The 24,581-nt window shown below is 39.3% G+C and overlaps 1 protein-coding gene across 1 annotated transcript in view; it reads left to right on the forward strand.

The window, feature by feature from the left end:
* Positions 1–2,638: 2,638 nt before the first annotated feature.
* Positions 2,639–24,581, forward strand: part of LOC137173481 (cadherin-12-like) — a 101,897-nt gene continuing 79,954 nt past the window's right edge. Inside the window, exon 1 of the mRNA XM_067578354.1 lies at positions 2,639–2,984. The gene's annotated coding sequence lies outside the window, so the exon portion shown is untranslated. The remainder of the gene's footprint in view (positions 2,985–24,581) is intronic.

The following is a 24,581-nucleotide window of genomic DNA, read 5'->3' on the forward strand; positions in this document are numbered from 1 at the left end:
AATTCAAATAAATGCTAAATGGATGCTTCTTACAGGTGTTTCCAAAGAATGTGTAATTCTCCAATAATCTTAATTGTACTGAAATTACATCCTCTCAGATTATCAGCAGAGGTTTTCACTTTTTTGATAAAAAGTGTCATTTTAGGGAAGGGAAAAGATGGGGAATTGTGTTTCACTGTGAGCCCTGTCCATCTTCGAGACAGTGAAAATGACATATAGAGAGGACTAAATGCTAATGCCTCAATAACCTTTTCCATAGAGTGATGTGTGCCACCTTTGATTCCCCCACCGTATCAAGGTCTAATTTTAAAGGTTAAAGCTGGTGGTTGTGCCTCTATATGCCAAGGAAAGGCAGGATGACATCTGTGTTCTGCATGACCAAGTAAGGCAAGTAGCAGTGCATTAAATCATGCAAAACATGAAAATAAGAGAATTTAGGTCACTTTCAGCGACAACTGACAGACTTCAGAGGAACCTGTAAAGTTTTGATGTTGAGATGATGTAATTCTTCCTCTGTGGTGATCTCTGTTGGGAATTAAAGGGGAGGTGTTGGCTTTCTTTGCTAGATTTTTTTTTTTTTTCTCTTTGAGAAGTTATGGGCATAGGCAGGAACCAGCTGATGCTTCTTCTTCTTCCAACTGGTCTCCCTCCACCCCGGGCCGTCCCCCTGACACATATACTTTATCACCTCTTTTATAGCCAGCACACGTGTAAAGATACATTTCAGAAACCCAACAATATACCCCTGCACACATGCACATTTATATTACTGCACCATAGAGCCCTGCATTCACCAGATATTGCCAAGCATTTACTACACAGGCCTAATCATCTTATTCCTAATACTTAATTCAACCTGAAACCTAACTTTAAACTAGTCCTAATTTCTAGTCTATAATCCAAATACCTATTGAGCTCCAACAATTTTAATGGTTATTCATATATAAAATTCTATTTCTAATTCCAAATCAATGTAAGTGAGGTATAAATGCATTTTTCTGACCTCTGGACTCTTGTTTAAAGCTATTTTCTCTTAATAGACTGGGTTTTTTAATATGACAGTGTTCTCTTTTTTGTGTTGGCAAAGGATATAATATGAATAACTTGAGTCTTTCTCAACATTTTTCCACATTAAAATGATACCAGCAGGTTCCTGAACCTAACTTTAAAAATTCACCCTAAATCTACCACCTACAGATATGAACACTGGAAAAATACTCAGCATGGATGGTTTTTTTGAAATGTGTCTGATGTGAATATAGAAACACATTTGCACTCATATACATGGTCTCATTACTGCGCTACCATTTACGTCCAGATGAAATGAAAATGGGTTTCTCTGCTACATCAATATACTGTCTATGCTTTGTAAATAACAAGTCTTGCGGCCTCCCTTTAAGGACAGACACTCCTGTGAGCATCTGCCATTGGGGGTTACAATTGGGTATTTACCTACGTAGGTGGAGAACCAATTTGCATAAGCCAATCAAAAAAACATTTGATTCTAAATTGGCTTAGCATAAAGCAGTAATTGTCAGTTGCCTATTGCGGCGTGACAGTGACACTAACAGCAAGCCATTCAGCAGCCAATGACACGGAAACAAAAGATTTGTGGAAAACATTAGCTTGCTTGCATGCTGCAATGTGTCACTTTTGTATAAAAGCATTAAAACATATCTTGTCTCGCCAGTTGGCTAGCTCAACCTGAAAGCCAAACTAATTCCCTCAAAGGGAAAAAATGCACTTGTTCCTGTCATGTAGGAAGGCTACATGGGTACTAGGTAGTCAGTTGAAGCAGGTTAAACAGTTTTAAAATTCAATGGCCAATTTCCAGATTCAGATCATATTTCAATGCTGTGAAATATGCATGTCGTTGTGTCGTAACGTTGCAGCAAACAGTTCCTCTGCATTGCTAGCGGTCTGTGATTTGGCTTGCAGGTTACAAGAACAAGTTTGTTTACATTATAGCTGCTTCCCCTTGCTGGCTCAGCTGTCAGTTAAAGAATAATGGATGCCCAAATCACCACACCCTTGACTCCAATGTCTTACACCCCCCCAACCTCCCCAAACAACACTACTGGATTTATCACCAAAACTTTTTTTTTTTTTTTTCCCCACTGTAAAAAGGGTGAAGTTTATCAATTTCAGTTGGAAATTAAAGCATCTGTCATCATATGAGCTCTGGTCAAAAGCAGCATCTGAGAGTGTCTCTCCAATTAGAAAATCCCCAGTGACCACAGCACACACCATTGGTTCTGTGTGTGTGTGTGTGTATGTCATTGGGGGGGTGGGGGGGTGGTGCTTGCTAGTTGGCTCTAATCTGCTTGATGATGAAGATCCCCCAGAGCTCAGGGGACCTGACGAGCAAAGGAGGGGGGGGGGGGGCAGGGGAGGGGGGGGGGGGGGTTTGCGCTACTGCCTTACGCCAAAGCAATCACGACTGTCGCTCACCACTGAGCCAGCAGCGCTCACAAACCCTCTCACATTCTCTCTTCCTCACTCTCTCTCTCTCTCTCCCTCTCTCTCTCTCTCCTTCACACACTTCCTCTCTCACTCACTCTAATGAATGCACACACACACACACACACACAAGCTTCTTTCTCTCACTTCGCGGCTCACTCACTCGCGCGCTCTCTCTCGGTCGTCATTCTATAACCACACGGACACACTCCACTTTGGTACAGCTCCTGTGTAATTTCTCCAGCTATTCTGAAAGCTGTTGTCTCCGTACCTTTGCACACAGGCGCATACACTCAGGAGCATCCGTTCTGTTCCAGCGTGGGCTCAAACTGTACACAGAGAGCGGGATAATGAAAGAAAGGCACCAAAGAGGAAGGCAGGGTGAGAGAGGGAATTAAAAAAGAGGAGTTAAAAGCTACAAAGGAGAGAGTCTGCTCTTGCGTAAAAAGGTTGGAGGACAGTTTGATTCAGTGACTGTTTGGATTAAACTGGCGACGTCTCTGCTTTAAAGTGTCCCACTGAGGGTAAGTGTATCCTCTCTTTAAGCTGATCTTACTCTGCCTGTAGGTATTTCACATGTGCCTTAGTTTTCACCTTCATAGGAATTAACAAACAAGATTTTCAGCAACTCTACCGTGACTCGGATGGTGCAGTTTATATTCATTTTTCATAGTTTGTTGACAGAGCTTCACATAACTGAAGGTGTTTTATTTGATTATGTTATAGGTATCATTCCCTGAGCAAAGCACAGTTGAGACACATCTTTCAAAGATCTGGTTAAGTGGGATGAAAATGTGTATCAGCTTGTGCCCTTGACAACGTTTCAAACCAAAGGAGTTGTGAGAAACAGGACTGCTGTTTCAAGTCGCACGATCGCAGACACTTGCTCTGTTGTGTCTCTCTTGTGCTTTCTGTCACGGTTTGTGGGAACGACACTAGAATGCAGTTTAAGTGTCATTTAAAGCAGATTGTTTCACATCTCAGCCGGCACTTAGCTCTGGATGTGCCGACCTCATTTGTAGGTCTGAGTTATTTTAGTTCATCTGCATATGAAAGGTGGCGTAGCTTTTTCAACTCTCTGTTGGAGAGTGTTCATCACACCGTGGCATGTCAAGTGGTTTTGGCAAGTTGATCCAAGCTGTGCGTAAATAAGCCACCGAACTACAAACATTTTAACCATATTTCACGCGATTCTTCTACGATTATTATGGAGTTGGGAATTATATTATTCGATAGTGCGTTCTACATGGAAATGGCAGCATCAAGGACAATCGTATTCTGTTTCAATGTAACAGATAGTGTAGAATCTGTTTACACAGCGCAGTGTTAATAAAAGTGTTTTCAGTTGAGAGTAAGCGCACTCAGTGTGATGGCTCAATCACAGGCTCGAGATTACGCCTTTTGTTTGCACACAGTGTATATCAGCAATATTATTAGTGGGTAAGACCATTCTTGTGGTGTGGAAAGGGATTAGAGAAAACAATCTGGGAGGGATATCAAAGAGGCTTGACAGAATCTGATTTGCTGGGAAACATGGGATCACAGATGCAACCTTGCCCCCATTCCGCAGCAGCAGCAGATGCTTATTCGGATGAGGCAGAAAGGAAATATAAGGACACAAAATATAGAGAATGTACCCCCGAGCGATGCTGGGCTACATCTGCTTTGAACTTATATATTTGATTGTTACATCAGTGGTCCCGCTGCAAGTTGTTACAGCATCAAATTTGCTTCCTTTCAAATCTTCCAAGGCACAATTACCTCAAGTGCATTGAATGTGTCTAGTGTTTGAGCAACTGGCAGCCACATGGACAGGGACACACATAATCCAATGATGCCACTTCATGGATTTACCAACCAATATGCATTGTTACTCCTGCACCAGAAATAATGCTGATTATTCACTTCCCATTCCCTGTATGTGTGTAACATTATTTCAGTCTGACTGAAGAGATGCTTTGTGATTTCTAGCACATCTTTTCAAAGTCAATCCAATCTAGACCTACAGATTAGATAAAAAAAATAAATAAGTAAACTCTTGCCTTCCACTATTTTAAGCACATCTAATGTAACTCACTTTACTGTCAGAGGCAGTGAGTCTTCTTATCAGCATTCAGCTGAAAACACCTGCTTTGGAATAATCAAATTACGCTCCAAGGAGTCCACTTTCAAAGGAAAAGAGGAGCTGGACCCTTTGAGTACACAGAGGCTACTGTGCAGAAAATGAGAATTCAGGGCATGAAGCCACCAACCATTCAGGTATTATAACTGCATTAGAGGGGATAAATGAAGAGACACACAATATACTTGTGCTATATTAAGTGATGGCAGTGATACTACCTGGCTCAGGTGCGTATCATGATAAAAAAGAAATTCACCTATCTAGAGTGAAGTGGAAGGAAACATTTTTTTCTAACACAGTCATTAACCTTTCGACTAACTTCCCATATTCAGAATATCAGGTTTCTGTTATTTGTGCATGTTGCACACTTTCAGTGCTGCCCTTGATGGGTGAAACTTCTCTGCAAAGACAGCGAGCAGCATCCTATCATATCGTATTATAGTCATAGTGTTACATCAGATCACCTTGTATCGCACTGTACCACACAGCCTTCTATTTACACTGCTTTAATCAAATCTCAATTCATATTGGCCGATGCAATTACATCTTTATTATATCACTCTGCAGTTGAGATTGATTAGTTTTTTTATGATTTCTGAAAAGATATTACTACTTGGGTACAGCAGACAATACTGCTTGAATGTGCTGGTTTATTCATTGTCTGTGACAACTGTGAAACATGTCATATTGGTTTATTTTTATGTCATCAAACATATCTATCTTAATTGTTTCATATAATCATGTGACTCCAGAAGGAACACAGAGTGACAAAAGCAAAAGATGTTATTCATGGCCTGACGGATATGAATCTGCCACAGCGAGACAGCAGAGCCGAGGTGAATGTAAAGTCAACCCGCTCCTTATGCCTTTCTCTCCTCTTGCTGTGTCCATGTAAATTTAATGGCAAGACTGAGTGCTTCGCGGTAAATTAAAGCACATGTCCACTAAGCTGTCATCATATCTTTGCATCCGCTGCACTGTTTGATTAGGGTGAGCCGTTATTTATGGATAGTCTGCAGCCTTTACCGTAAGCAGAACTACAGCGATCATTCATCCGGATATGCCACCTATCACCGCATTTTGAAGTAAGTGAACATCAAGAGCCTTGGGCTTAAATAGAATCAATACCTGAGATTATTTGAAGTCTCCAGACTCTCTTTACCTTGGGCTCTTCAATCTCCGCCCCCCCCCCCACTCAATGGACTCATTTTGACATCATTCCGCTCTAAATGAGGTGTGTCCGAGTGTGCATATGTGAATGTGTGTGAGCCTAAAAACTGTGTCCATCTGTAGGGCTGGACAATTAACCGAAATGTTAGCGAAATCGCAATATGGTCGAGTGCAGGAGCTGCAATTTCTTGATAAAGTTAAAATGTGTCACATTATAATTGAAGCACTGTGGTGTTACAGAGATGCCCCGACTTACAAATCATATTCTCCAGACATAAGGCAACATGCAAAAACCACATCATCATCTTTATATTTTTTTCAGTGCAAAAATTACCATTCCTACTGTCGTGACTCATATTGCAATATCTATCAACATATTCCCAATACGATTTTTTTTTTTTTGCATGTTGTTCAGCCCCATCTGTCTGTGTGTATTTCTGTAGCACCATAAGATGTAATAAGCTAACTGTCAGAAAGTGGCTTGCACTGTTAAAAGCATCTGAATGCTAATCAGGCAGTGGGTTCGGTTGTTCTGTCCTGCAGTCTCAAGACCAATCTTAGATGAAACTATTGTACGTCTATGAATGTGCTTTGTGTCAGGCAGCAATTTCTCCCACAGCGAGCTACACTCAGCCAAGACCCCTGCAGACCTCTAAGACAGGGCTCTCCTCAGCTCTCAGACAATCATCAGCGAGAGTCCTAAACATCTCAAATTAAAGTCATGCAGTGATGGATGACTCTCAATCTCCAGGAGATATTGCGCACACTTCTGCCTTGAATGATGGGCAACTCCTTTTCACTCCAGTTAGCAATTATTTATATAGATTTGTCTCTGTTCGTTTGTCAGCTTTTTGGACATGGTGTTTCTTTCTCTCTGTGGTAGAAAAGCCCCGCAGAGGTAAAACCTTTTTCTGGAAAGCAAACAAATATAACCTTCCCCCTGTGGTATATACACGTTTTTTGAAGTGGTGGTGAAAATAGACATAGGAAGGATGCAGTTACCAGAAGTTATACCATTTTATATTTAGGAGACAATTGTTTTACCTTATGAACATACAAAACAGTGAGCTGGTGTGCTGTGCGAGATAAAAAGGTGAGGCTGGTCTTTTGAGACTTGACTTTGTTTGTGCAGAGTTTGATTGATTACATTGATTATTACTCATATCTAAGCCCTGTTGTGGCTCATCTGCACTGTTAAAGTCCACAATGGCTACAGTTAAAAAGGTCAAATGAAATGACAAACATTTCTTTTGAAATGTCATTGACATTATTAAGCTGCTTTTCTAAGTTTACTTTAAGTTTACTTCAGTGCATTTCCATTCACAACCATTCCCTGTGAAGATATTTTGAGGTCAATTAATTGTCTCTACTTTTGTAAATGTACTTTATTTATGAACTTTCTTTCATACATGTTTTGAATACTGCAGAGCAAAGTCTTAAAATAGTCCAAAGAGACCCCGGAGCCTTTGTGCCTTTGACTACATTTGGGCCATCCCTTTGAGAAATCCACCACAGATTCTCAGCCAACAGTGGGCACAAACGGTTGTGGTCATGGAAAAAAAAAAATCACCAGAGGCCATGAACAGGCACAAGCACAAGTGGATGATGAAGGGTGCTTCTATGCCAATATGTTGACTCTACTATTTATAAAGTTGTTCTTTGTTGTGTCTCCACATTTGGCAAGCACAGAATAACGCATTTATACCACTTGCCAGTTTCAAGCAGACAGGCAATTAGCAGGTTATATACGTCATACCCATCCTTTGCATTTGTGATGAAATACTTTCTGCCCGACACTCATTTAATCATCAGGAACCATCCAAACAATAAACAGTCATCTCTGGTTGGACTCGACTCTATAACCTTAAACACAACCTCACTGGCCCCCAATGGCAACTTGGGAAAGATTTCCTGTCACACAGGTGAATGACTATTAGTTTACTGACCCTAGAGGTAGAGGGAGATTGTAATGATTTCTGGAGAGGGTGCTAGGGGGCCTTTCATTATATGGGCTGAGCAGCGATGTAGCACTCCTGCAGAAAAGTGTGAGATAGAAATAGATATGGAATACTCCATTCTGGTGAATTGATTAAATCTTGCAGACAACTTCTAGGCCATTAGCATACCTCTTGCTTTTTTTTTTTAAACAGATAATGGCTTTGAGGGATCAATAAAATTCATACATGTTTATTTTCACTTGAGTTGAGGTGTTACCAAAAAAATCCGTTCTGTGGTGACCAATGAGATGCAGTACTAGTTATAGATGCTGGTATTAGGGCAGCAATTGCTGTTTTTTGATTAGCAATGAATCTGTTGACTATTTCTTTAAAAAAATATTGAAAAGATATGTCTTTTTGGCTGACAAACAGCCCAAAATCCAAAGTTACTCACAGGATAATGATAGGAAACAGTGAGAAGTAGCAGATTCTCACATTTGAGAATCTGAAACCGGTGAATGTTTTGCTTGACAAGTGACTCAAACAATTTTTTGGCACTTCAACTTTATCATTGATAACAAAAAAGCTTTAAAAAAGCTTATTCCAAAAAAAAAAAGTATCAAAGAAATGTGATAGGGCTGTCACTTTTTCAAACAGTCAAGTTCAAACAAATTTGAACTAACAAGCAATTTGTTCAAATTAATTTGAATACAACCAATATACTGTAATGTGTTGGAGATACAATTTGCTGTCATACGCATATATGGCCAGCGATGTCCATCTGTCAGTGGTAAGAGAGAGCGTCTTACTGTTCAGTACAGTCTTTATATTTTCCTGTGTGGTCTCATACAACTGCAATATGTGTCTTGAGATAGTGCTGTGTCAGACAAGTTGTAGAGTTCACATTGCTCTACTCGTTTGATGCCTCCGCTGCCACATTTGTGTTGTAAGATAACAAGTGAATCCTCAGATTTGTTGCTGTTGTAGAGTAAGGCAGGTGATTTTTACAAATTTGGTAAACGGCTTGCCATCTTCGAGGTAGCCCCCCGAAACACTGCTTTTCAGATGCTTCGGTGTCATGATTATCCAATCAGGATGGCTTTGCTCGCTACTGTCCTTCTCCAATTTTATTTATTAGCTAAGTTTACTGATGAGGTCAAAGAACACGCAATAGGTCGAGCTGAGAGTGAATTTTAAGAACGCCCTCTGCTGGATCACAAGTCAAACTACTTCAAACGGTCCGTTGCACTCATAGACTTTAAATTTTGAGTTTGAGCAGGTCATTACAGTTTGAATATATCATTTTTCGCCACGTTTGAACAAAAGTTCGAATAAAAAGTGACAGCCCTAGCCTGTGATCAAGAACATCTGATGTAAGAGGTCTCATGCTAGTGTATCTAGCAACAGTATTTCCCTTTCCCTCTTTTCAAGAAGCCTTTGCAATTAATTCTGTCCTCTACTGTATGCCACATAAAATTTTCACTTTTATTCATCCACGTCAAAACTCATCTTCATTTCATTAAAAGCAAATGTGCTCCTTAAATCACATCATTTCCCAGTGCAGCAGACACCACCTTCCTGTGAAGTACCTCTCACAAAGTATAACATTTCACATTTTGCTTAACACACTTGAGCAAGTTACCCTCCCTAGCATATAAACTACTTTAAATGCAACCAGTGCAGCATTAATGTTTTAGTCTATTTCCAATCTGTTCAGTAATCCTATCACAGTATCTTACACCAAATTCATACATCTTCTCAGTCTTAGATACTGTGATGCATATTGTACAAGGTAGGATATGGTATAAAGCCATTTTAAGATGGCTTAACTTAACAAAACTACAGTTCTGACTACGAACTGACAGAACAAAAAGGATATACACATTTGGAAACTGTTTCATATGATTTACAACATCTGAGGTGTAATTCCAAGTCTGCAGTATGTGCATAGAATTGCTTGTGTAGGTGCTGAAGTTTAATTTAAAATATTTACCCATGAAAGTCACTCCTTTTGGTATCTCCTCTTATCGTTATCATGGCACTGAGGAAAATTACATCATAACTTACTGGAGTAGAACAGAGGCTGAGCTAGCACAGCAGCAGGCAGCCGTTTGATATGGGAGGATAGGAGCTAACTGCAAAATTCAGCTGCACTTACCCATGAAATATCAGCCTGCTCATTTATATTATTATCATGTTCTGAGAATAGTGTTAGACTGCCAGTCATGTCACCTACTGGTGATATGATTGAGGTTCCACTCTGTGACCACAGCTACGATAAAGTCTGTGAAACATACCATGGAACTTCATTGTCTTTGCTCTTTTACTGAATCATTTAATAATACTGAACTAGACTTTTATTCCTCATTTATAAACTAAAATGTAACTCAAACCTTTTATAGTAAATGATAATGAACTTCATTTCTATAGTGCCTTTCAGAGGTACAAGGTGCTTCACAAAATATAATGCCATATAATATAGGTGCAAAGATAGCGAGCATGCTCAAACATAGAGAAATAAAAAATTTAAAAAGAACAACATTAAAACATCTGAATAAAAATATTATACAAAAGCCAGTGTGTACAGATGGGCTTTTAAAAGTTTTTTAAACTCAAGCTCTGACTCAGCTGATCTGGTACTGAGGGGGAGTTTGTTCCACAGCTTTGGAGCTGAAAGAGTAAAAGCATGATCCGGCTTTGTTTGAAGCCTGGACCGTGGAACTTTTAACATTTGATTCTCTGATCTGAGGGATCTTGGTGCAGAATAAGGGGTTAAGAGATCTGAAGTGGAGCCAGACCATGTAGGGATCTGAAAGTAATCAATATAATCTTAAACGGAACTCAGTGTAGTTCGGCCAGGACTGGAGTTATGTGTTCCCTACGTCGAGCATTTGTGAGAGGTCCTGCTGCTGCGTTCTGCACCAACTGTAGACAGGCGATTGCTGCACTGTTTAGACAAGTAATAATGAACTGTAGTAGTCAAGATGGGAGGAAATGAGGGTGTGGATAAATTGTTCAACTATGTTTTTGGGGAGCATTGGTTTGACTTATTTGGCACTGCTTCTGATTTGTCAATAACAGGGCTGAATAAGACTCCTAATGTGCTGATTGAAGTTGTTGTTACTGATCAAAAACAGTTTCTAGCTGAGTGTTTCATGTTAGTTGTTAGTGGTCAAAGTTAGAGCTCCAGAGAGGTTTTACACCAAGAGGAAAAAGCTAGATCGCCACAAATTCTACATGTGTAATTTCATAAATTATCATTTTTGCAACATTGTGACTATTACTAGAAAAATGAAACAAAATTACAAAAAAGCATTTTAAAAAACAGACTTGGTATAAAATGATTAATGCAATATACCTCCTGCAGAAGAAGTAGGCTTTTCCATCCAATCGAAAACCTTTGTTGTAGCAAAACACTCTCAACTGTGGTCTTAGATGAGAGCGCAAGGACAAAGAAACACTTCCCTCTGTATTCATTCATGCTTATCTTCCAACAAATGCCTGAGCATAAAATGTCATTGAGGAGATAGGAGGACATTGTCATTTGTTTCTTAGTTTACTATTCAGAAGAGTGCCAATTTAACATAAAATTACCCCCCTTGCACCTAAATCACTGTGACTCTTAAGGACATCTTTTTGGTGCGCAGCGTTTTTGACTTAACAGCTTACCATTTCAAAAAGGGTTGGTCCTTATGCCTTATATAAACCATGAACCTGGGGAGTGATAAAGCATTGCACTTCTTCCATTAAATAGAATAAGAAATCATCTTGACAGACCCTAGATCTTGGCCTGGGTGAGTCTTCTTATGAGCGAGACTTCCTCAAGGTCAGCATGATCGTACTTTCCTCAGTGTGTGTAGTGCCTGTGATGAATAGGACACAATGTAAGGGGGAGAGGATGCAAGGGGGGCCAGGGGAGGAGGACGGATATGAGCAAGATTCGAGTTGAGGGGGGCGGGAGGGGGGTTAATGTATTGTGTTTACCTGTAAATAGAGGCCACAGAGAGTAGTGAGTTTCTCAGTTGTGACTGAGATTAACGAGACAGCGACAGCCGGGTGCCTTTTTAATTGTTAATGTTGAGAGTTTCAAAGGAGGCCACAAAACTCTGACTAATCCACTCAAAAAAAAAAAAAAAAAAATCAAACAAGTCAGATGACTTCATGAAAAAAATACAACTCTGAAATATAGGGCTGCAATGATTATTTTTCTTATCACTCTGCTAATTCTTTTCTTGATTAATATAATAATCTTTTAGTCAATAACATGTCCAAAAAAGTGAAAAATGCAGTCACAATTTCCCAAAACTGAAGTGAACATATCTAAATATTGCAGATTAATTTACTGACTAATCAATTAATCAATTAGTTGTTTCAGTTCTACTAAAATATACTTTGTGGCCTTGAATAAACTGAAATTACTTCACTTTTTGGGTCTTCACTAATCATCATTAATCATTAAATCATCACTAATAATTTAATAAAAACTTCAAAATGAACAGCGTTGTCTGTTGGGGAACCACTGTAAGAGTGCAGAATAGAATATTTGATATAAGGATGACAGAATCGGAATAGTTAAAAATCAACATATTGTGCCAGTACAGTGTTCACTGAGTTCCTGGTGATACTGTGAAAAGCGTCTGGGTTACAGTGAAGTGGACAGAGACATGTAATATGTAGTTTGTGTTTACATGGTATGCAGCTTAGATTGCTGTCCCAGGAGGGAACCCTGGCTCTAGCTGTTTTTTTAGACCTTTAGAGTCATTTTTTCTCATTTGAAAACAATTTGAGTACCGACACTGGAGCAGAGAGCAGCCTCTCTATGGAGGGGAAAATACGTGTTTCTAGTGTGCTTTAAAAAAAAAAAATAAGAAGGAGAGGATGGTGTTTTAAAAAAGGGAGGAGTGGGATGGAGAGAGTCTGGAATTTGACAATCGAATGCTTTGGCCAGTGCAACAGTCAAGAGAAAATGTGGCAACAGCATCAAACAGTCCATCTTGCCTAAACTGGTTGCCATAACTGGTGCCAGTTACCCAATATGGAACCTGAACAGAACCAAAAAAATGGGCAGCACAAAAGGTGCTACGAGTCTGTAGCCAACAGGGTAATACTTGTTGTCTTTTTTGCCATGATATCATAGTACTCATGACTCAGAGTCAGTCATGAAAGGTCATGTGGGAGATATCAAACAATAAGATGGATGATTGCGGATGTGCTAATCACTCTGTGGATTGCTTGTTGGGTTTTTTTTGCTTCAGTTTTAATTAACTATAAAAGTGGATGCCCAAGAGTAACCATTGTGCTCGCTAAACTTCAACAGGTTCAATTTTACTTTTCTTCATCTGAGCAGAATGAGTCGGAGGAGGCATAATTCAAGACAAATCTCCAAAGGCTGGGGTGTTCTGACTTCATTTTGTAGAAGACAAACAACAATGTGCCCAGTCACCCCTATGCTGGAAAGACCTCTGCTAGCCCCGTCTCTGACTGTCTTCACAATCCAATGGGCTGACACATCATCCTTCTTACGTGGAGCCATAAATCTCTAGGCTTATGTTTTGGGAAACATCTTAAAATTGGAAAGTTTTTTGATTCAGTATCATGCAGTAAACTAGGCTGCATGGTGTTATTAAAAATGTATAGAGGGCCCATTCCTCACTTTGATAACCTGTACAAGTGTGATGTTCCCCAAAATGTAGTAAAAAACTCGCAGTCTCCTTCACCTGAGTAAGCACAGACAAGGGTGAGGTGGCAGGTGTACAGATGCAATACCACTACTACTACTACTACTTCTACTTCTACTATTACTACTACTACTAACTAACTACCACTCACTTACTGTGCTTAATACACAAGCAAAGCTTAACTTTTGTTGCTGTTGGGCTTTTCCTGCAAAATGGAGCTACAGGAGGTTTGAGTTTCTTCACACTGTTAGCAGTGTTTTATCCCTGCAATATATAAACTCATTCATCTTTTTGGTGGGTTACTTTAGCTTACATCATGAGTCTGAATGTGAACAAGTTTGACCAATGTGGGTATTGAGAATGACACTCTTTCAGTTCCAATGGTCTTTATTTTATACTTGTTTGTCTTTATTGTCCCCCAGGTAGGCAAAATTGGTTTGCAGCCAGGTGACATTAGACAGACCTAATGTGGAACATGTTTTCAGTGACCACAATATAATATAAATACTAATATCTCAATACAATATATATAATCAAACAAGTTAAGAAATTGAGATTTAATGTAAACTTTGATCAACTACAGAAAAGTACTACTCTGTATTATTCTGGTTTTGCTTCTAACCAAAACTATCTCTGTGGAAAGCAATGCTTCCTGTTCCTGTCAATTATGTAGAATTGTATTAATGGATAATGCTTTCTGCCATGAGGCACATTTACACTTAATCTGTGATGCCTTTACTGTACATATACATAAAACTATGCAGAGCTGTAAAATATAGTGTGCTGATACTTTGAGATGTATCCTGTAAACTTGGATTTACTAAAAAAAAAAAGGCTAGGGAAAAGTCACAAATAGCACAAACTGATGGGTTAAGATTTCACATATATAATCAACACATGCAGCCATTTTGTGCTGTTTAAACAGGCTTTTCAGATTCAGTATAATGATTTCTTCTATTTACTTCACTTCTGAAAGAAATCATTTAACTTTCACCTCTAAGAAATACAATTAAAACACAGAGCAGATGTCTTTGGTTGAGTGAGTATTCAGTTTAAGTATTTTTCCACATGGTCATGCGTGTGATAGCATGACAGCGCACGACATTTGTACATTTAGATATGTAAATCATGCGTGATAACTGTGCATAAGAGAACGAAAAAGACAAATAACTGTGACATGTGACTCATTCAAGAAACACATGGATGATCTGTTATCTTTATATGAGCATGAATTACATAATTAACAGTTGCTCTGGGGAAATCATGATTTGAGGCTTGAAGCTGCTGGAAAAAAAAAAGAAAAGGAAGAAGCGTAGTGTATTCACATTAGACAGATGATGTTTCACAGTAGCTGCTCATCGAACCCTAATCAATTTTTTTCCACACATTACAAATCCGCATATGGATTCATTTTTTTTTACTTCTACAGCAGACTGTTACTGAGACTGGAGAGTCAGTTTATACTTGATTTATGTTCCACTATTTTATGGATGCAATTTCAATTACAGATTTCCTGAAGTTTTTTTTCTTTTTGGCCCTAATCTCAATCTGACTCCTTTGACAACAGGAACCTGCCAGAGTCCGATCCAGAACTTATATTTGCCAAAATGACACAGCTGCACAGTGCCCACTCACCTTAAAATGAGATAAGATAGAACTAAATTAATCCTGAAAAACGTTGTGTGCCAAGGATGCACAGTATACTGTGACGACTGCACCCACTCTGCCTGCCTTTCTTACTCTGCTGCATTTTCTTTCTGGAGGTAGTTGGTAGGCGGAGTAAGGAGGCAAACCTGCAACATCTGTGCTGGGCCAGTCCTCTAAGTACATAAAGGACTAACCTTCTTAAGGCTCCCACCATCCTCCCAAATCTACACTGTTTTTCTGTTTGCAATACACAGTACTTAAAAGGGCCATAACTGCTTGCCAGAAGATCAATTAGCTACAGAACCCCCCCCCCCCCCTATATCTTCCCAATGTTGAAGTGGGGTGGGGTCTATGTACGGCCATTTCTGTAAGTTTCCAAAACTAAAGATCCAACATTTACACCCACATTGCAGTGTGACTGGCAAGCTGTGCAGCGGTGAGAAAGGAGCCAGGGTTCGACTCAACTGTTCATGTCACTTTTCATGTGAACAACCGAGTGCAACACTATGAACATCTTCAAGGAGAGACTGTAATGTGTTATCCCCGTATTTAAACAATATCACATCTGCCACGTCTCTATGACAGCCAACTGTTCACTCCAGCATCAAGTGTAGCTGTTTGGAACAACTATAGACACTTTTGATTTATAACGTGGTCGGACAACACATACAAACCAGTTCTGATCAAGCCTAAACCAATCGTTACACACATCCATACATACATACACTACTTACTTCTGCTCTATTTACACACCTGATGTTTAGTTATTTGGTTCAATAAAGTACTTTTTGTACTATAATTCTGCTTTGCCAGCCTTGAACCGAGTGGTAACAAACAGGGGCTCGTCCAGGATTTCTTTGATTTCCCCAGTACTTTGAATATTTAGTGCTTTGTAGCAGGAAATACAACACTAATTGCAGGAGAGTGCTGTGCACAGATTTTGATTTCATCACATACATGCAGATAAAAAGACTAATAGATAGAGTGATCTTGTGATTTGTGGGAAATGGAATTTAAAACCGCTTTATAGCAGAGAGGACAAAACATCTGCTCAAACATGCCTTTTTCCCATCAAGTATTCTGTATCTGTGACCAGATGGGAGTAGAGTGAAAAAAGCATTGAGGGGGTATTCAGGGTCATGTGCTATGGTGAGTGCCATGTGAGTGATGGCTCTCCGTTATTGATATCTGAGAGGTTAGGGGTTGGACGACCAATGATTTTGGAAGCAGTGCGTTGAATATGGGACAACTTGTTCTTACTGGAGTCAGACAGCATGGTGAGAAAACACTGGGAGCAGCAGAGCAGTATGAATTGAATTATGGTTTTACTTTGTGGTTTTTGTGCAGCAAGTGGCTCAGGTTCTAAGTGATTTTCGGCATGCTGCAAGTTAACCGGTTCACTGGGATTTGTGTTTAAAGAATCCTGCCACTGATCCTGTATGAAGTTGAGGGTTGAGTGAATCACTTAGTAGCCTGTGTAGACTTATTAGACTGCAGCTGTGGTCCATCTGTGGTGCATAGTTAGATTTAAGCAAGGTTGAGTATCTTGTGTTAGGTATGTGGTAAAATGTTTTTCTTCAATTTGCTCCCTCAACTGTTTTTTAACAATTTGTACATTTTGTGAAATGATTTATATTGAAGAATTTGTTCAGTCCCCAAGGGCAGAGCTCCGAAATTCATCTTATATATATTTAATATAAATTCCTAAAAAGATCAGCTGCTGGAATTGCTGAGCACTACAGTATAGACCTTCTAGATCAACTATGTAAAGTTGCAATGCTGATCAAGTTAAATGCCACTTTATTGAGTCAAAAAGTTTTGCCTGCTTCAGTTTAAAAGTGCAAGAGCTGTAAGCCTAACTTCTGCCAATAATCCTCCTCATGAGGTAGCATCCCCTGGCACTAGTTTGTCAGGTAAAGTTACTAATGAAATACCAGGTGTTTTGTCTGGGTTTTGGCCAGAGCTGACTTTTAAACAACAACAGGAGCTCCTGCAGCTACAATTTCAGCAGGAGCACACTCTGGAGCAAGAAAAGCTCAAACAAGATGCCGGCGTGTGGGAAACTGAATTAGCTCACATTCAGGCGAAGCAACAGTTGGAGTTGGAACGCCATAGGTTAGAACTCATTAGCGAAGAGAAACTTCACCCTGAGTAAGCCGAGGTTGAATGTTCAGCCTCGTGTGTTTCAAGTACTCCACCATTTGATGTTTCTGTTCATCGGTGGTTAAGTCCAAAGTTTAACGAAAAGGACACAGACATTTTCTTTTTGTTGTTTAAGCGCTTAACAAATGGTTTAATAACGGATGCACCTTGTTGCCTCTGTGTGTATTCACAGGCAAAGCCCAGAAAGCTTTTTAATATTGAGTGTTGCTGAAAGTGGTAGCTACCAGTTGGTTAAACCTGCTGTATTTAGCCTATGAAATGGTACCAGAAGCATATCAGGAGCTTATGTATTGTTACCAGGTAGAAACATAGTAAATGGGGCATTCTATTAATAATCCATTGTAAACATTATCAACATTACAGACATTGCAATTAAGAAGAAAAATGAGGTCAAAACCACAGGAATGCAATAAATATTACTAGAAACAAGGTGGAAAGGATTTTTCCCTATTTCATCAGAGCATCACATTACAGTGCATATTTTATTTTACAGTCTACAATAAAGGACAGCTTTGAAAAACACTTTACGGAACCGTTTTTATATTCATTTCAGCTCATAGAATTATGGATAAACAACTTCTATTTTCCGGGGAAGATTTTTCTTTTTTTTTTTAAGAAATTCACATTAACCTGCTCCAGTTTAAATACATTGCAATAGCTTTTCAAAGTTTACTTGGAGCTAACTGGAACTGAATAATGTAGAGGAGAAAAAATGTGGTAGGCTATGAGGAGTTATTCATAAGCCTTTTATAGCCATTGTCAGCATTAGACTCCATCTGTTCAATATTTCAATACAGCTTGCAAAGAATAAAGTACAAATGGAAGAGAGAGAGTGAGAAAGTTCCTCCCTTTGGGACTTTTAGGGCTAGTATTGTTGCCACACAGACCAAAGATATTGAATACAATCTGAAATACAGACTAATCCTTTCTAAAGCTCAACCAGTACAGTATGAGAGAGGTGGGTCCATTTCTAAAATGAAATAAAGTATTTTGCTGTCTTAAATGCAGCAGTCAGTGTGTTGACTGGTAAACACAGCAGTTAATATTGTCAGACATTGTCAGCAATTGTCAGCAATGATTCAGTTCACTTCTTCCAAACTTAATGCATCAAGTGCAGAGATGCACACACTGGCAATAACAAACAGAGCTTTTATTACTGAGGAAACAAAGTGGCTCAGATAGACCATCAAACAAAGGAAGCATGTTGTGTTTATGAGCAGGAAAAAAAAAAAAAAAAACAGTAACTCTTGTACTCTACTTTTCCACTTTGTGCACAGGACAAATTATCTGCATTTTGTTTCCATCAGTGTGAGTCACCCCACTGCACCATCCTCAAATCTTCTTTATCCCAATTTTGTATGCTATACCATTATGCACCATTGACCCAGTGAGACAGAGCCATTACAGAAAAGACTAATTCTTAATCTTGGATATTGCTTTCTCATTATTCTCTATCCCTCTGGCCTCTTGCGTGATAACTGTTTGATTAAGGCAGTTATGTCACTTGAGAACCTGAAAGAGCCCACCTTTTAATATTACCTGGCTGACTGATTATAGAAGTGCAGCTTGAGGCTAATAATGTTGAACTGTGATGCTTGCATACGAATGCTGATGGGACCTCTGTGACAAAGTAGCCTTCAGTATCCTCAAATATTAATCAATAAACAATGCAAATTAAGATTCCCAAAAACACCACAAACTGGATCTCATTGCCTATTCATTTTTAATGATTGGCACTCAGACTGACTCTGCTCCACTTATATGTTAAAGTCCAACATCAGCCATTTGGGTAGTAGGGATGTGCAGAGGGCCCAGTGTTTGTATTTGTATCTGTACTTGTTGAGGCAGCAAAATTATTTGTATTTGTATTCAAATAAAAGTGGAAAGAGACTTAAAATTCCTGTTTTTGTTTTTATTACGCTTTTAATTTTAGAAAATTAAAGTGCTACAATAAGTGTTCATGAAGCTTGTGCATGAAATGTGTGTCAGTAGTTCAGCTTTATCTCTGGGGAACACCCCCAACTCCGGGTGTTGGGGAAATATGCATCATGTAGCAGGTGGATGTGACTCCCCTCGTTGAGACCTGCTGAAAGACGTAACAGCGGAGCAGAGGAGAGAGACTGAGATAGCGATGTAACCGACTTGTGCGCTGGTATTTGACATGTTTTTTTTCCCCGAAAACAAATATTTTTTATATTTGTATGAAACAAATATCCTTAAAAAAACATTATTTGTGCTTTGCTGAATGACATATTTGTATTCAGTCACACCCCTAGTAGGTAGCACTGTATGCACGAGACATTATTGCAGCTGCCTATCAAATCTGCATGTTTAATATTGTATCATAGTCTGCACTGAAAACTGGAATGTGTAGAACAGGAAAACCAGTTGTCCACTTCAGTGAAATAAAGAGACTGTCATACCTTCAAGAATGCTTTGATTAAACGCTCTGGGAATACTGCTTGTGTCACTTTAATTAAGTACTGAAAAAACACCAGTGCTTAAGTAGCTTTCTGAATGCCTTTGAGGTCAGACCACTCCACTTTAATAGTGAGGCTCAGTTGAGGGTCAATTAGATTATCTGTGATTTGAGATGGGGGCTTGACAGCCTGAAAAAGGAATCTCAGAAAGGGGGGGGAAGAGACATGACAGTCAAACTCTCCTCAGAAACAGCAAACTCGGGTTATCAGATAATAAAGAAAGATTGTAGTGGCTTGTTATTTACTTATAAAGTCTGTTCAATTTTAGACAAGCATCAGACTTATGGACCATGCAGTTGCACTGAGAGAGAGCACTACAGTGTGCTGAATATAAAATAAATACTTCCTTTTTAATTGAAGGCGCATAACCCTCGCCTGTTCTAATGCTCTCTGTCAGCTTTGTGCTTCATATTGTTTTCAGTAATCAGAGCCAGATGACAACAGGCAATGGAAGTGGCAAATAAATGAGATCACAACCGTTTCAAAATGATAATCCCACAGAACATCCACCTCAAAGTCACTGATTTTCAAAGTGGCTTCTCTCCTATTTCCACAAAAGGTATCACAGGTTAAAACAGACCTTTTTTTGGCTGGCACTTATCTGAGAGTAATATCGCCCAGAAGCACCGAGTGCATTGCGGCAAACATCAATAGCTTGCAGTGCCGATTGCTAAAGGGGAGGAAGATGAGATTCTATGAGGCGTATCATTTATATCACATACTGTGGTCACTGAGGGCTGCCTAAGGCAAAATCTTAAACACATTCTCTTCTGCTTGCATTCTTTTGATCTGCATCAATTAATTAGATAATTATTACACTAAATTTCCAGTGTGTGCAATGTGCATAAAGGCCTATTAGTTTGAGATGATGAGATCGGACCACTGAGTCTCTAACATTCACCAAGTCAGTGGAAAGCGATGAGGAAATGTTTACTGCTTTGTTTGTCAGTCCGCTTACATTAGCATCCAGCACGCTGTAAACTCTGTCACACGACAAACGCTCATACACATAGACATGTACACGTACGTATACAGATGTGAACACTGCTGAATATTTAGCTAGTTCATACACACATGGAAAACACAGACACCCATTTGCATAACCAATGTGACGATCATAGCTATACATCAGTGAGTCCCAACCTTAATGCTTTTTGAGTTTATCTTTACTCTGATAATGAGGCTCAGCTCAATGTGCCTGTATGCCTAATAACCCGTAACACCATGAAAAAAAAAAAAAAAATTGTTTTTGTCTGCTTTTCTGTAGTTTTATTTTGCAGCACTGTTGAGCAGAAAATGGACAACATGTAGGAGGAAAAAGAAGGAGACATAAAAAAGCAAGGTTAAAATACAATGAAGTTCAGGTGGAGTTGAGGCTGACTAGAGGCCAGAGCATGGTAACCTGTCTAAGGTTGATTCGCTTCCCCCCTCCTCCTTGACAGAGACTGGAGACCGGAGAGTTCAACTGCATCATTTTAGGTTCACTGACTTGGCAAAACCTACCGTTAAATGAAATTAGGTCCAGAGTGCTTCGTCGGGTGGTTTCATTTCAAGGACATACAGTAACTCCAATAAGGGAGAAATCAGGACGGTCATATTAAAGATATGATATTCTTGCTCAAGCTTGCCCCTTATTTTTGCATTTGTTTTCCCATTTTAAAAATGAAGTACATTCTTTTGGCTGAAGGATGTTCTGTGTTCAGATGAGACATAACACAACACTCACTTGACTTGTGTCATTCATATCAAAATATCACGGCCAAAAGAGGAGTACTTTAAAAAAAAAGCACCACTTATGTTTTATCTTTCACTCATTTATGTCTCGAATAAAAAGCCTCTTTTGCTGTCTTCAGTGATTTAGCACAGGTGCGTGACCCAACTCAGTCTTATGCATGTTACTTCCACTAGCTTCATCTGTTTTTACACATGTAGGGTTTTAAGTGCTAAACATGAGATTGTTACACAACACTAAGTCCAGCGCTCCACAGGAACAGTTGGCCAGTAGACAAAGGCGAGCAATTCTGTGTTAATGTCAATAATTACAGTATATGTGGTATGAGTGATTTTTCCAGCAGCCAATTTTCCTGTTTTTGAACAAAATTATGCATTGTTTTGGGTAAAGTCTTTCAGATAATTTCACAGCCAAACAAGATAACAAAAGGTGCAAAAAGTGTCATAAAAAACTTAGCAGGGCTGATTCACAGGAACAGACAGCTAAAAAAAATATGACAAAGCTCACAGCAGATGCACAACGGACACAGCACTTACAGGCTCCTGGCAAAACCACTTCTTGTTGTTCTAGAAGGTGCAGACCTATCCAGTCACCTCTCCGCTAGCTCCACTAAATTGATGCAAATTTATGCTCTTTACTCTTTATTTTTACAATATTTTTTGTACTTTTTGTGAATAATATTAGACAATGATAACATATGACTACGGGTCACCCATCAGGATAGAGAAATGGTCAACTCACAGCTTGGTAAACATCTCCTCCTGTCGACTCTGCTACCTGGCCGGCCGTGTTTTTCAACTGTAAACATCGGAGTAAACATCAAGGAAAAGGTGAAGGGGACAAACACCAGCTAAGATCCCGACCACACAGACAAGCAAGACCATCTCTGGGTCCATCTCTGCATCCATTTCAACATTGGAGGAAAAACCAGGGAAAAGGTGAAGGTGATAAAAACACCAGCTACAATCCCGACCTCACAGACAAGCAAGACCCTCTCTGGGTCCATCTCTGCATCCATTTCAACATCAGAGGAAACGCCCAGGTAAACTTAGAGGGATTAAACACCGGCTGGGATCCTGACCACACTCTGCCTTCTCTGCCAAGCATCCTGCTAGCCGATATACTAGCATTGGATAATAAACTGGATGACCTCCGTGCCCACATCAGTTTCCAACAGGATATCAGGAACCGTAATATCCTTTGTTTCACTGAAACTTGGCTAAATCCTGTAATACAGGACATTACCATTCAACCAGGTGACTCTTTTCTGTATACCCATCAGACAGAACAGAGGACTCTTACATTTCACTGCAGTTGTACCTTATATGATTACATGTGACAAATAAACCTCTAATCTAATACAGCTGACAGTACAGTACAGATCTGATCACGCTTGCAAGAGGGGATTATTCTTCCTTGGGTAAATCATCCCACTAAATACATTAACTACGTTGCAAATATGTAATCTAAACTTAATAAATTAACAAATTTATACCACTGCTGGGCGTATTTTCTGTAAAGGCTGAAGTTAAGACACCTTTTTTTAACTGTGACATAGAAAGAGATGTAAAGAATACATAGTTGTGTAAAATCATTAACCATGACTTTTGTCATTGCTGAAACATCGGCCTTGATTACACAAGACCACTACGACTTGATTATAAGTGACTGTAATATAGCAACTACTCTGTCGTTATTGGCAACCAAAACATAGGTACCAGACTTCCAGTTAAGTACTTAGTATGCTGTAGGTTACAGCTGCTTTACTGAAAGGTAATTTTCAATATCTTCTGTGCATAATACTGATAACTGCATAAATATGACATTGTACATACATCTGATTACTTCATAGTACAGGAAGAATGTTGCAGATATAATCCTTAGCCATATGGATAAGCGAAAGTATAGGGAATGAACTCCTTATTGTTGGCTCTTGTGATAACCTGTAACAAGTTAGATTACATTGTTCCCTGAGCATTTTTCCTCAAATTCCAAATGAGATGTTCTGCTCTGTTGAAAGTGTAGATAGGGTAAAAAGCACAAGGGAAAATCGGTACAAAGGACTTGTTATCGCTCAGTAAATAACAAAATCACCGTAACACAAGAGTCTTCAGTTGATTTCATTTGACTCCTCACAGACTCAAATTTGTTGTGCCGACATTCTGACACTTTAAGCCAAGGGGGAATATCGATTTGCAGACTCAAGGGGCATTTGTTTAACTATTCAGAGTGCAACCTCCACACATAATCTAAAATCTATCAAAATTTAGAGTGTAGAAAATGTATCTATTTCTCAATCACATAATTAGAGCAAGACCAGCAAAGCAGCATTTTTTTCTGGCTGATATAGGCCCATTATCAGTCATCAGCCCCTCATGTCGCCCACCTCGGACTCAATGGGGATTTCTCCCTGGCTGCAGCTATATAAAAACAGCCTATTAAACCTGCACACAATAAACTGGCATGTGATGTTTATTTTCATTAATTTTTCATTGATGCTTATAATATATCCCACAGCTCTCTCTACCACTGAAAAGGTGCTAGACGCCCTCAATCCTCAAAGGATAACTCATGAGTCTATACTCATAGTTTAGCTCATTGCTTAGTTAAGGTCACATAGAGCAAAATAGATTATGAAAACTTAAAGTGTCCTATAAATGTTTCAGATGCATTTGCACTTAAAAAGCTGGCATATAAATGGAAAACATTTTGGCAGCTTCAGTCCAAAATTCAAATTCAAGAAGCCAGTTTCAATTTTAACAGTACATGCGATGTTCTCCATTGTTTGCCAACTGGTTATGATCACACATCACAAGCGGTGAGTCAACAGAAAAAGGTGTTAAGCAAACAGTGTATCCCGATCATAGTGTGACAAGTTAAACTACCTGTATACCTATTCAACCCAAGTTCATCTTTAGTGACAGTAATCCGTCTTGACAAAGCATTTCATGGGGTTATGAGGTCAGGGTCCTGTCCCTTTTTCCATTTGCTGGAGGTACCAGGATGACCTGGCGATCCATCCATTAATGAAATGTCAAACATTTGATCCATTCAACGTCCACTGTGCCCACGAATAATTTTGTCAGCGAACAGGCTTATTAAGAGAAACACTGAATTCCTAGCCAACTCTACACTGACTGACATTGGATGGTTCTGTATAATAAATCTAAATGTTAATGCGCTGCTCTGTGT

This window comes from Thunnus thynnus, chromosome 21 (assembly GCF_963924715.1).
Source record: "Thunnus thynnus chromosome 21, fThuThy2.1, whole genome shotgun sequence".
NCBI classification, from domain to species: Eukaryota; Metazoa; Chordata; class Actinopteri; order Scombriformes; family Scombridae; genus Thunnus; species Thunnus thynnus.